Below are 14,243 nucleotides of genomic sequence, written 5' to 3'. Positions count from 1 at the left end.
TGTGTTGTGCCATTGGGCTAACTTGAGGTGTAATGAAGGGTGAGGCTTGTTTAAAAAGGGCTCCCTCTCACGTGGCCAATGAGAAGTCTTGCTCCTTTTGATCCCCTTAAATCCCATCAGAAAAATGGTGAAAGGGTCTTTGGCTAATTTTGGTGAAGAAATTCAAAATTGTGAGGAGAGATGAGAAAAGGTTGTTTAAAGGGTGAACACAGTCCCTGTATTTGGACCGTATCTCCCTAGATACTCGTTCAAATTGCATGATCTTTAGCGTGCTGAAAATCTAAGATTTTGCTCTATAAGTTTGATATTTACCATTTGGCTTGATTCGGCTTGTTTAAACCGCTAAAGTCTCAGACAAGTTGCGTACTGACGACATCAAGGAGGAAGGTGAGTGTGAAGGTGTTGTTGGTCGTGTGATCAAGGTTTAGAAACCTTGTTGCTGGTGTTTGAGACATTGGAGACGTCAAGCTGATTGTGGTCTGCCATTAAAGCCAAGCTTGTGTTCGTTTTGTGGCTGCAAAGCAGATAAACAAACTCTACTCTTGTTTTTCTCGTGTTTAGTATTTTTTTGAGTTTCATTGTCTTTGTGTTGTTCTATTACTGTTCTTGATGATTGTAATATGCAAGAAACTTATTTATGATTGATTGAATGAATGTTCTGAGATTTTTATGTTATTGGTTGTTGTCAAAGTTTATTTTATAATCCTGCTCACTGTGAGTTGCTTACACTCAGTTTCTGTCAAGAAACACATTTTTCTTCTTTACTCGGGTTGTCAGACATGACCCTAGTAAATTGACCATATCGGCCTAGATACTGGTCGGATTTAGGACTTCTTTAGCTTGTTGGAAAGATAAGACTCAGACTCACAATATTTTTGTTGACATCATCGCTTGAATCGTCTAGATGTGACCTTAAAAATCATTATGAAGTGTCGGACAGCCAAAACCCTTCTTTACCCTGTCCAGTACAGAACACTTCTGATAGTGTTCCATATTTTCTAGTTATTTTCCTATTCCTTGCATGAAATCTCAGTTAGTTTGTTTTTGTGCTGGTTTTGTTGAATCATCTCGTAAGTTACTCAAAAATATGGTTCTTTCTGAGTCGTCAGAACATTGTTATTTCAAATTCCTGTTATAGTTTCTTGAATAGGTTTTCGTATTTTCAGAATATCCTAATATTCTCTACATCATTTGTAAATCTGAAACTTGCTTCGATTAGATAACATCCTGCTAGTTCTAGTTGTTGTTTTGAGTTTTGCTTGATTCGATGATTTGAATGCTTGAAACTCAATGTTGGTCTGCTACATGCTTAGAACCTTCTTTCTCAGTTTACAACACTTAGAACATATTGTATTGCGAATTCAAAAATTCTTAGAGACCAGTAGGAATGTCCAAAAAATTCAAACTTTGGCTTTCTAGAAAGGTCTCGACCTGAACTTTCAATCTTCTGTTTGGAGTTTTTTGAAACTCCATCGTTAGAGGGTTTAAAAACCCTCTTGAACTAACTGCCTGCCGAATCCGGACAGTCTGTCGAAGACCAATCTTACGGGTCCAGCCCCTCGTCCATGGGTCGGGCAGATTAGATCCGATTCCTATGGGTTTGGATTCATTGGAAAGGTGTGAGTCATGCAATAATCTCCTTTGGACCACTTATGTTGTCACAGAGCACTAGAGTCCCAAAAAATCTGTTTTCAAGAGTCATGTTCAGACTCTTCACTTCTGCGTGTATTGAGATCCATTTGGATCTTGAATCGACAACTGGGATGAGTCCGCATCTGTCACCACCACCTTTCATTGTGTGGGTGGCTGAAAGGTTGTTGCTTCTCTCCAATGTCCCCTTTGGTTCCCACATCTCGGTGGCAATCATCGCTTGTTGGCGCACCGCTGCTTGTCGATGCACCAAATGGTCTTCTTCTTTTGTAAACCTTGTGCACAGTGGGGGCAAGCATCAATCCCAATCTGAAACCAATAAAAGTCTCCTCTATCGATGTCGTCAAAACCCTCATTGTCCATGGCCATCTCTATCGCTGATGACTGGCTCAATGACGAGCTGCCCACTGCGACCATTCGGGTTTCGAAGGGGGGATTAGGTACACCAGCATGACCAGGGTTCTGGAATAGCCGATCAAGGATCGGGAGGCGCTCCACGAGTGCATATCGAGGGATTTCTACGCGATCATCATCATGTCAAGGAAGGCATATGATAGGTCCCACTGAGATGGCAGGAAGGAGAACAAGGATGAATCGGTGTTCGATGGGCTGTATTATGGGTGAGGAAGGAGCTCGGGAAGCTGAAGCTCTTCGATGAAAAGTCCGATGAAGGGGTGTCGATCATCCTGGTGTAGAGCGCATCCCATACTCTGATCACAATCTATAATGTGAAGGCATTTTTGGAGGACGAAGTCTTTGCTGTGGTGCTGAGGGTGATGACAAAGGGGGCTGTCCATGAGATCTAACAGCTATTGAGGATGCTTTGGCACCTCACGAGCAACCTCGCCCTCCAGGAGGCCTACGAGATCACCGGTTAGATCCTCGGCATCACTATTTTCTTGTTGAGGCACCGCGAGTCACCCTGGTGCCTCAATTACCTAACCTCCCCAATGTGGTGATATGGAGTGTCATGATTGTGTCATGCATGTTCTCGGGGTTCTTCGAGACACAAGAGCTCATGGCCAAGGACCTCAATGGGGATATAGTGTCATACCATAGGTCAGTATGCGATGGGTTAGAGGCACCACAAAGACTGGAACCTCTGTTTAGTGTCCAAGATCTCTACATCAGCGACAAGGTCCTAGTGGACATGAGGATCTTGCGCTTGATCAACTCGATTGTCACGGTGGAGCAGGGGTCACTCACCAGAAAGAGCATCACCATGAATAAGACGCACAACATCAACCTTGCTATTATACCAATGCAGGAGCCCAATGGTTCTGAAATCTGGTATGAATTGAGTCACTGAATCAAATGAGGCATATGCTAGAAGGAGGATTCAAATCTCCATCTATGTGAAAAACACATGTTCTATCCGATAAGCTATTCAAGGCCATCCCTAATTGTGGGGTTCTCCACAATCCTTTTACTGAGCAAAAAGAATGTACTGCCTTATGAACTACTATAGCCATGATATTCATTTATAGGTATTTTTGAGGATTGAATTTAATTCAACACTAATTAGAGATAATGCCCCCATAAAATTTAATAACTCCATAACCATTCTTGGGGTTCCATTTGTAAGACTCTATAGTCATTCTGGATTTAGGATCCAACAACCTACTCATATATTACTTTCTCATGAATATGTATAATTATCAAACTAATTATTACGTATAAATGGGAGATATGGTTACATTAGCCCACAATTTACAAGTGCCTTTACACTTGGAAATGGACCGAGTTTACATCAACATATTTGGAGAAGCTAGGACCAAATAATCCATTCCGTGAACAGTTGTTGCAAATTTTGTTTGGTTAGGTTTACCTGATTTGTTCAAACAGAACATGAACTAAAAAAAAGATTTGTTTAAAACTCCCTGAATCCTGAACAATACAAAACCAGCTCCACCCAAATAAAATAAATGGCTACTCTAAACACCAACCTGATTACTTAACCCAATGTTGTCTTAGTCTCTTAAGCTCATTTAGTAAAAGGATTCCATTTCCACAGAGACTTCTAAGGGTTCAAGTGTTATCTTGTCCCAAAAGATTTTAGTTCTCAAACAACTTATTCTAAGAATTCTTACTGCTCAACACAACTAGGGCTGAAAACGAGCTGAACGAGACAAGCTTGAAGTGTTCAAGCTTGTTTCATTCTTATGGCGAGCCAAGCCAATTCCAAGCTCATAATCATTTTGAGTTAAATGAGTCGAGTTCAAGCTGGCTTGTTTATAGAAAAAAATACATTATTTTAGAGCACAAAGAAATCGGATTTAAAAAAAATATACATGTAAATATATTTAAAATACATTTCCCTGACGAGCTTAAACAAGTCAAGCCAAGCCAAGAATCTATTACTCATATATTCAGCTTGCCCAGACTATTTTACGAGGTTGAACGAGCTCTTTTACGAGCAGAACATGATAGGCTCGACTTGTTTCCCAGCCCCTGAACACAACACACATCCACATAGTGTATTGAGTGCATAGCTAGAGGAAGCCAGCCTTAATCTTTAATGTGCATGCTCATATATATTGTGTGGAGTTAATTAAAGAAATCTGCCCAATTTAACAGATATTTACAAAAAATGAAGGTCAACTTTTATTTTTGTTGCTTGTTTTTTCGTCCTTGTTTCAAGAGAGGGTGGTGTATGTTCCCCGTGGAACACGGGGCCGCGTGTTCAGGGGTCCGAATGAGTGCCACATGGCACTCATTCGGCTGGTTATGTACTGAGGAAGATCTTGGGTTTTGCAATATTCCTTTACATCCTAAAAATCACTCAGTTGCCATCATTTACTCAAAGAAAACTACTGAAATGACTTCCAAACGGAACAAAATTATTTATTTTATCAATAAAGAACAAAAGTCTAATTTTATATCTTAGGCAGGTATTTGAAAATGCATAGAGAAAAAGGAGGTTTGAATGTAATAAACAAAAAAGGTAGGTGTCTTTTTGTAATTTGCTCATAAAAAAAAATGTTAGGTCCAAGGTGTCGCACCTAGCTAGTCCTCATCCCTGCAGGTTTTAGCCCAAAAATATACCCCTATATATATATATATATATATATATATATATATATATATATATATATATATATATATATATATATATATATATATATATATTGCTAGGTCAAGGGATGATCCCTGAATCACCGAAAGTAGATTAGGTCATGCTGAACATGAGTGTTTTTGCTCATGCCGACATTGTGGCCGTCTGTTTGCATTTTGGATGAATGTCACATGGTTTTGTTGACTTTTGAGCTTTTTAAAATGCAAATCTGATGGCCACGATGTCGGGGCATGAGCAAAAATGCTCATGTTCAGCATGACCTGATCTGCTTCCCGAATCACCAGCCGCACATTGGCTGGCCTCCCATTTGTAATTGAAGTCTCCCCTCCCCACCGGGAGTACACCCAACTTTGACCTTGCAGCATGGATGCCCCGCGGGTGTGGAACTCGCCGGAGTTCCAGCAACTTGGTGATGTTCACAAGTCGCCCCTTAGCATATGAGCCAAATCCTTGAGGGTTATTTTAAAAAAAAAAAATCCACACAATATAGAGTAAAAAAAAAAGACATTTTTTTAAATAAAATTGGACAAGGACAAGATTAACAAGTGTTGACTAGTCAAAGTTCAGATCCAGTAGGACCCAACTAACGTTATTCGAGCTTGGTCTATATGGAAGCAGCCCCTATTGTTTTCATGGTCTACAATATCCATTGGACCTGTTGTCGTGGATATCCAATGCACCTTTACATCTAGTTGTTGGAGTAACTATTGGAGCTTCTGGGGTCCTTGATATCTGATACTTGTGGGTCTGGTAGGCAGTAAGGTTGCCTGATAACGCCAGGTTTGGGTCTATCCAGCAAGGACTACACTAAGATTTGGTTCCAATTTCTGATTTCCTTAGAACTTGGATCTAGACACGGTAAGGGTTCCCCTAAAATCAGAGTTGGGCCAAGTGGATTTGGGTATGACCCGTTTCATAGCATATGCGCCACATAACGGTAGGCCATTTTTTCTAGGTAATATTTTTTTCTTCATAAATATATTATTCATTATCTCATAGAAACCACAATTTTCACGTGAGAAAGTTTCCAATGAAAGTTTGCCACCCTCTCGTTGGACAAATAATTATCAGCTACTTTTTCAAGGCTATATGGGGATGTCAATGGTATGGGTTTGGATCAGATAACAATGGATTCCAGCCCGTTTAATCAAATTTTATTGAATTTTTTTAATCTAATTAAAGTAATCAGGTTGAACTGAGTTGTGTATGATAGAATCTGATCAGATTCAGATTTAGATTCTTAGTAAAATCCAAGCAATTTCCTATATGGCTTCAAAAAGAAACAGTTTTGAAGCTTGAAGCCTTAAATCTGAAGCATGAGGCACAATAGCACCTTTTAACAAACTTCAAGCTGAAGGCCCAGGATTGAATCCCACTGGTGCACGGGGGCTGCCTATGCTTTATTACGGTTGGGGCACACAAGTCTGGGTGGTCATGTCTTCAACCCGAAGTTTTACCTCGGAGGGAGGTGGGCCTTACCTAGATTCCGGGGAGGGTTTTCCTTTGTCATAAAAAACAATCACCACCACCACCCACTTGGACATTATTATCACAGTCGGACTCGGATTTAGTTAGAGTTATCTTCAAAATTCAAATCCTGAATCCGACTCTGGGCATATTCGATTAGTCGGATTTAGTAAACTCACACCAGAACTGAATGCAACTTGTTTACATCCCTGAGAGTATGACTGTTACAATCATTCTTTATGTTGAAGAAAAAGTGATACTTACATGAATTGATAGAGGTATGTTTGCTAACCATGAGAAAATTTCTCCTTGAGAAAATCTACCCATGAAAAGGGACCCTGCGGAGGAGATTGGAAATTGGTTTTTGTTGAAAACAACTTTCATAGAAAACGGATGAGCTGAGTGCCATGCTGGTACAAGTAGGCCCCAGTTTTTATCACTTTTTACGTGTGAATCTTTCCATACCTCCCCCCTATACAAACATTCTCATTAAACAGGTTTTTTCAAATCCTTGCTTCCAAAACACTCCCCAGTCCCCAATTCTAATCAGGGCATGTAAACACATGTTTAAAGATGCCCCAATGGGCGTTTGCTTAGTGGGGTGGGACCAAGGTTGTTAAATGCGATGAGGCGAAGTGAGGCGTTGAGCTTGTTATGAAGCAAGGCGTAAGCCTCGAGGCATTGAAGCGTAAGCTTCATGATCAAAATAATAAAATATATAATATTAATAAAATAATAAAAATTTTAAATAAAAACTACTAATAAATGACAATATAAAATAAATACTACTTTCCTATAATTAACTCGTATTATTCATTTTCTTATATACATGCACATGTAAACCACAATTAAGTTAGACTCATAGTGCAAGATAAAACAAGTTATATCTTCAATCATGAAATCATATTGAATACAACGAGGGCCCCACTTGTATAGTAGGAGCTGTTAGTTCACGTTACCATGTGTTAATACATTGAGAGATCAAAACCTAATAGAATGTTGTGTAATTCCAACATGCACACACACATATACTCATTTATCCAACAATTTGTGGTAAAGATCAAGTGTCACCAAATGAAAGCTGAAGGAATCTACTTCCATTAACACATCTAGTGGTCGGTGGTTGGGCTTATGTTCAGTTCTTAAAGAGTTCATTTGAACTAGTAAAATGGGTTTGGTGAGCCAAACACGAACAACAGGTGTTGAACTCAATTCGGCTCTTACATGCTACTTGAATAATAAAGATTTTATCTTAAATATATTTTACATCTCAACAAGTTCAAATCCTATTGCTTAAAGTCTTGAAACAATGCAATTTCTTTAGCAACTGAGCCAACTCTGAGTTCCCTCAATATGTCTAGAGTTCACTACTTGATTCGCAAACTTGATACTCCCCCAAGTCCCCAACCGCCACTCAAAGAGTCAAGACCCCAAACACCAAAAGCCCCCCAAAACGCCTTCCACCCATACCCCAAGCAAACCTCGAAACCCTAATCCCCACCATCCAAACAGCCCCACCCCATTTGCCCAATTATGCAACTCCCCTGAACCAAAACCCCTCATACCACCACCAACCAAAACCATAAAAAAAGAATGGCTACCAAAACCCACCTCATCCTCAAGACCCTCAGCCCCACCACCATCATCACCACCACCTGCAGAAGGATCACCACCACCCCATTCTTCTTTCAAGAGCCGCAACTCCAAAAACCACCACCAACAATAATGCCTCTCCCACCGAACCCATCAACAGGAAGCCCTCTATACCAGAAGAACTGGTGCAGCCCCCACCTGGACACCCTCCTGTCCCAATTGTTGGTTCCTCTGGGACTCATCGACCACACGTTGTCGTGGCGGATCCAGGCATTCTTGCAGACGCTTGACCTCGTCAACCTCATCAACATCTTCGTTGACTGGATGACCTCGCAGCAATGGTCCAACCTTTAAGTGCACGCCTTAGAAGCAAAGCGCTCCTCGATGCGAGGCGTGCGCTTCACCCATGTGAAGCATGCATTTCAAGCCTGCAAACGCCTCATACAGTGCCTCAGTACCTTGAGCTTGTGCTTCGCCTCTGAGGCGTACGCTTCAGGTACTGAGGCGTAAGCCTCTCACAACACTGGGTGGGACCTTGGCTATTAGACAAGCAGTCAAGGTTCGATTCCCATGGGCATCACCACCCTTCTGAACAAGCCGAAGCCTAGCATAGGCCTCAGAGGCAAGGGTCCTAGCCTTCGAGTTTATGCCAATGGCACGATAACCATTTGTATGGCAGGCTGAGTTAGCACAACCAGATCTTTGTACTGGATGTGGTTTCTCGGGCTTGTAAATAGAAACAAAAAGTCTTCTATACCCCTTTTAAGATATAAAGGGTTCAGATTCAGGTCAGATATCCCACTGATTCTAAATCCATTTAGTCAGGTTCGGTGGTGGAAGTTGGATCTGATTAATAATTGGTTCCCGATTTAGCTCAGAGATTTACACCTAAATACCTATTAATCCGAACCAAATCTAAATGCATGTAAATATAGGATCCAGTTAGCTATTTAAGCTAGTTGGCTTTGGATTCCGTTTTGGCTTTTCAATTTAGATTTAAATTTGATTTTGAATGGGAATATGCAAAATCCAATTTGATCGGATTGAGTATTATTTAGATCCAAACTGAATCTGACCCTTTGGCATCTCTACACCCCCTACAAATGAGGAACCATCCCTCTAATTGACTAATGGACTCGATCGAGGACGACTTCTATAAACTGGACTGCTACTCGAGGACTAGGTGAGCTTAGAAACATCAAATTGAATGGCTTGTAGTGTGCATAAACCTAGCAATTTAAGCACACACACTAAGAAAATGTTTCGCAAAACAACTTATTTGATCACAAAATTTTGCTTTTCACAGATTTTTATCGGCAAAATCATGGCATAATAAATTAATTAAAAATACAAAAATACAAAAACATTAAAGAATGTGTAAGAAAATAAAACAAATGGTGTTTTGTTTATATAAAATGCAAATATCACGTTAAAATCACGATATATTCATCTAAATGATAGTATTTTGTTGCTTCGAAAATATCAACATATGTTGACTGTTTGAGATATTGTGATTTTTTCATGTTATTTTCAAGGAAATAAAAATTATTCGATAGGGATGTCAACTGACACTACAAGAAAATAGGTGATTAGCGATGAAATTTAGTGACGAAATTATTCCATCGCTAGTTAGCGACGGATTAACGAGAGAAACACATTTGTCGCTATAATCAATGAAATTTACAAAAATAGCAATGGAATATATCCCGTCGCTAATTAGCGACGGGTTTTGTGAGGGAATATTTTGTCGTAATGGATGCACCATTTAGCGACATCTTTTGCGACAAACAATATTCCGTCGCGATTTAGCGATAGAATTGACAACGGAATATATTTCGTCGCCATTTTTGTGTTTTGATTTACAGCGGCTTAGCGACATAATTAATCTGTCGCTAAATGTCGCATAACCCCTAATCTCAACCCTCTTTTTCTTTTCTTCTTTCGCTGCTCCCACTCCCGCCCGCCGCCCTCTCCCTCCCGCTGCCCTATCTGTCTCGTCGGCCTTTCTCCGCCCCCTACCGTCCACCGTCGCCGGCTGCCGATCCCCGTCAGCCTTTTGCCACTGCCCGGAGACGCGCAGGTAAATTTTAAAACTCCGGCAGGGGGTCGACTCCCTGCGTTTTCTGGCAGGGGGTCGCCCCCCCACTGTTTCGGCAAGGGGTCGACCCCCTACGGTCCTGTAGGGGGTCGACCCCCTGCGTTTTCGACAGGGGGTCGACCCCATGCATTTCGGTAGGTCATTGACTTGAATGTATTGTAATACTTGATGTGAATGACTTGAATGTATTCTAATACTTGATGTGAATGATTTGAATTATTTGAATGTATTGTAATACTTGATGCAAATGATTTGAATGCATTGTAATACTTGATGTGAAAGATTTGAACGCATTGCAATACTTGATGTGAATGACTTGAATGTATTGTAATACTTGATGTGAATGACTTGAATATATTGTAATACTTGATGCGAATGAATGAGTTGTATTGTACTTGATGTAAATGATTTGAATTATTTCAATGTATTATAATACTTGTTGCGAATCATTTGAATGTATTGCAATACTTGATGCGAATGATTTGAATGTATTGTAATACTTGATGCGAATTATTTGAATATATTGTATGACATTTGTTATTTGTTAGAATATGGTTCGTGGAGGTTACAGTGGTCGTTCATCCAGTAGTAGCCAGGCCCAGCCTTCAACTTCACGGGCTCCTGCGATAGGTATATCATTTAACTAATTGGATGCTTGATTAGTTGAAATGCGCATTCTGAGAATTTCTAACGTATTTTTTTACAGATGATGTTTCGCCTGTACACGACCCACCTACACCAGTTGATCACACAAGTTAGGAGCCAACACAGGATGCATGGTCTTCTCAGTCTGGCACAAGAAGACTCATTCAAATAGTGTATATCGTTAATCGACCGTAAGTATTTCGTTTTCAATTATTGCATATCTTATAAATATTTTATATTGATATTTATTGTATACAAATTCATATACAACATGAGGTTTGAACCACAAGAAGTAGTACGCGAGATTAGGAATTCACTTCTTCAACATCTACCAAGACCAGTCGCTCAATGAAAAGAGTGTTCAAAAAAGGTGATAGATAGATTATGGTCCTCATTCACGGTATACAGTTGTTTGTCATAGTTAATGTGTTTCATATTTAATTTTTTTTATAATCATGTCTACTAACTTTTTGAAAATATATATAGGCTTTGAATCGCTTTGTGACTACGGTGGAGGAACATGATGCAAGGAAGGTGTGGTAGAGAGTGACTGCCAATCGATTTGCAAACATGCTACACAATATGAAGACTGCAGCAAAAAAAGCATCTGGCGGAATAGATGATCCACTACAGTGGAAGGGTCATGGCCTTATTACTATCAGGAGAGATTATTGGGATAGAATATGCGACAAGTGGGTGGAGGATGCATTTCAAAATCGCTCTGCGAAGGCTGCACAAAATCGAACGAAAATGCTCGAAGCTCATCTACACACAAGTGGATCTAAGACATTTAGGAGCCACCTGAAGAAAATGGTAACTCATCAATATATAATATTAATTTTATAAGTATTGTTGCACACTTGTTAACTAAATCTTTTATCATTTAACTTCGCAGGAAGCAGAAAAATGAGACATTGTACCATATAAGGATGTGTTTGTTGAAACACATAAACAGAAGACCACGGGAGACTTTGTATCAGAGAAGGCGAGAACGACAACAGTATGTATTTATTCTATTAATAATCATTGCAATATGCAAGTTATCATAATGTTATCATTAATTATTAATGCATACTTTAAACATTATTTTGTAGGAGGCATATGAGCAGCAAATGGTAGAGCGATATGGCGATGACGCTACTCAGCATCCATCATTTGATCCTGCAACATGGGTGACTGCAGTAGGTGAACCCAAAAAGAGTCATGTGTTCGGGTTTGGGAGTAATGTGAACACTTCACCTGTTATTGCTTTTTCCAGTTACGGCTCACAGACTTCTTCTGTCAACATAAGCTCCAAGAAGCATCCTATTCTTTTCGGTGATGATGTACGCCAGATCGTTAAGGACACAATGTGTGACTACTTCTATGAAACCGTCGCCGACGTTCTCCGAGCTGAGTTCAATAATTTTTTGTTGAACAGAGGAACTTCGATTGCAGGTCCCTCTCAGGTATGAAAGTTTCATGCAATATATTGCATATCGTTAGATTTCATGTAACTTTGATTGCCTTAACATATTCAGTTTTTTTGACTGCCTTAGAACACATATGAGCATGCTATAATCACATATTCAGTTTTTTGACTGTCGTACATATGAGCATGCTAGAATCACATATACAATTTTTTGCCTGCCTTAGAGCACATATGAGCATGGTAGAATCACATATAGAGTTTTTTTAACTGCCTTAGAACACATATGAGCATGATATAATCACATATTCTGTTTTTTGACTGCCTTAGTACACATATGAGCATGATCGAATCACATATATAGCTTTTTGTCTGCCTTAGAGCACATATGAGCATAGTAGAATCACATATGGATTTTTTTGCTTGCCTTAGAGCACATATGAGCATGCTATAATCACATATAAAGTTTTTTGCCTGCCTTACATCACATATGAGCATGATAAAATCACATATAAAGTTTTTTTGACTGCCTTAGAACACATATGAGCATGCTATAATCACATATTCAGTTTTTTGACTGCCTTAGAACACATATGAGCATGCTATAATCACATATTTAGTTTTTTGACTGCCTTAAAACACATGTGAGCATGCTAGAATCACATATAGAGTTTTTTTACTGCCTTAGAACACATATCATTCATGATAGAATCACATATAAAGTTCTTTGCTTTGCCTTAGAGCACATATGAGCATGATAGAATCACATATAGAGTTTTTCTAACTGCCTTAGAACACATATGAGCATGCTATAATCACATATTTAATTTTTTGACTGCCTTAGAACACATATGAGCATGATCAAATCACATATATAGCATTTTGCTTGCCTTAGAGCACATATGAGCATGGTAGAATCACATATAGAGTTTTTCTGGCTGCCTTAGAACATATATGAATATGATATAATCACATATAGAGTTTTTTTACTGCCTTAGAACACATATCATTCATGATAGAATCACATATAGAGTTTTTTGCCTGCCTTAGAGCACATATGAGCATGATAGAATCACATATAGAGTTTTTTTACTGCCTTAGAACACATATGAGCACATGATAGAATCACATATAGTGTATAATTTATTTCAAAATATTTTGTTTATCAATACTAACTGTTATTTTCTTGTGTAGCTTGCTAGCGATAATCAGCATAGCAGAGCTGAAGGGATAGATCAAGGCAATGAATATAAAGACGCACAAAATCTTGGCAATGATTAGATTAATGTGTTGAATTTGTTTTATTTTTTTTTTTCGAAAATGTAATTGTTGAATTGTAAATAATTAAACTTGTTAATTTTAAAGTGGAACGATTAATTGTTTTAGTTTCCTTTTATATGAAATGTTATGTGTACTTTGTTTTTTATTTACAGAAAATATAAATTGTACAAGAAATATAAATTATAGCATTCTCGATATTTAATTTTTAAATATTTTTTTTTATTTTTTTTCTTGTTTGCGACGGATTAGCGACGGATATATCCGTCGTTATACATATAATTTAGCGAAGGCTTAGTGACGACTGTAAATTCGTCGCCAAGCCGAGGTCGTCGTTTAGTACCAGCGGATTTGCGATGGAATTCGTCGTTCGTTATTCCATCGCAATTAGCGACGGAACTGGCGACGGATTTATTCCGTCGCCAGTTAGCGTCGAAAAATTCACGATGTAAGCTATCCATCGTTACTTCATCGCTAGGCCGGTTAGCGACGAAATAGCAACGGAATGAGGTCGTCGCTAATCCACTGCTTTGTTGTAGTGTGAGGGGGTTCGGCCCCAAAATCATACTGACTGATTGTGGTTTAATACAACTGGATAAGAACTATATTATCCAGTTAGCAAAAAGGTGTTGGATTGGTTTTGGATCTTCACATCTGAATCTGGACCAAAGAAAAAAGAAAAGAAAAGAAAAGATCCGAGTCCAATTGCCACATAAAACAATACTACCCTTAAAATAGCATTCCGTGAATGCAAGTAGTTAACTGGATCTGTGCTTAACAGAGGCTTTTTTCTATCTTTACATGTCATGCATATTGGAATATGTACAATCCGTTACACATGACCCTGTCCGTATTTTTCATCATGTGGTGCAAGAGCAGGCATGTTTCCCAAGGCCAATCAATCAAATTTATCCGATATCCAATAGAATTTGGTTCTCTTTAGTTGCATTTGGTAATCCAAAACCATATCCGATTATAATCGGATGCAGCTAGAGTTTTGATTTTTTGCTACCGAATCCCATAAATAT

The sequence above is a fragment of the Nuphar pumila genome, chromosome 3, assembly GCF_984573655.1.
Source record: "Nuphar pumila chromosome 3, dmNupPumi1.hap1.1, whole genome shotgun sequence".
Classification (NCBI taxonomy): Eukaryota; Viridiplantae; Streptophyta; class Magnoliopsida; order Nymphaeales; family Nymphaeaceae; genus Nuphar; species Nuphar pumila.
This window is presented reverse-complemented; position numbering follows the sequence as displayed.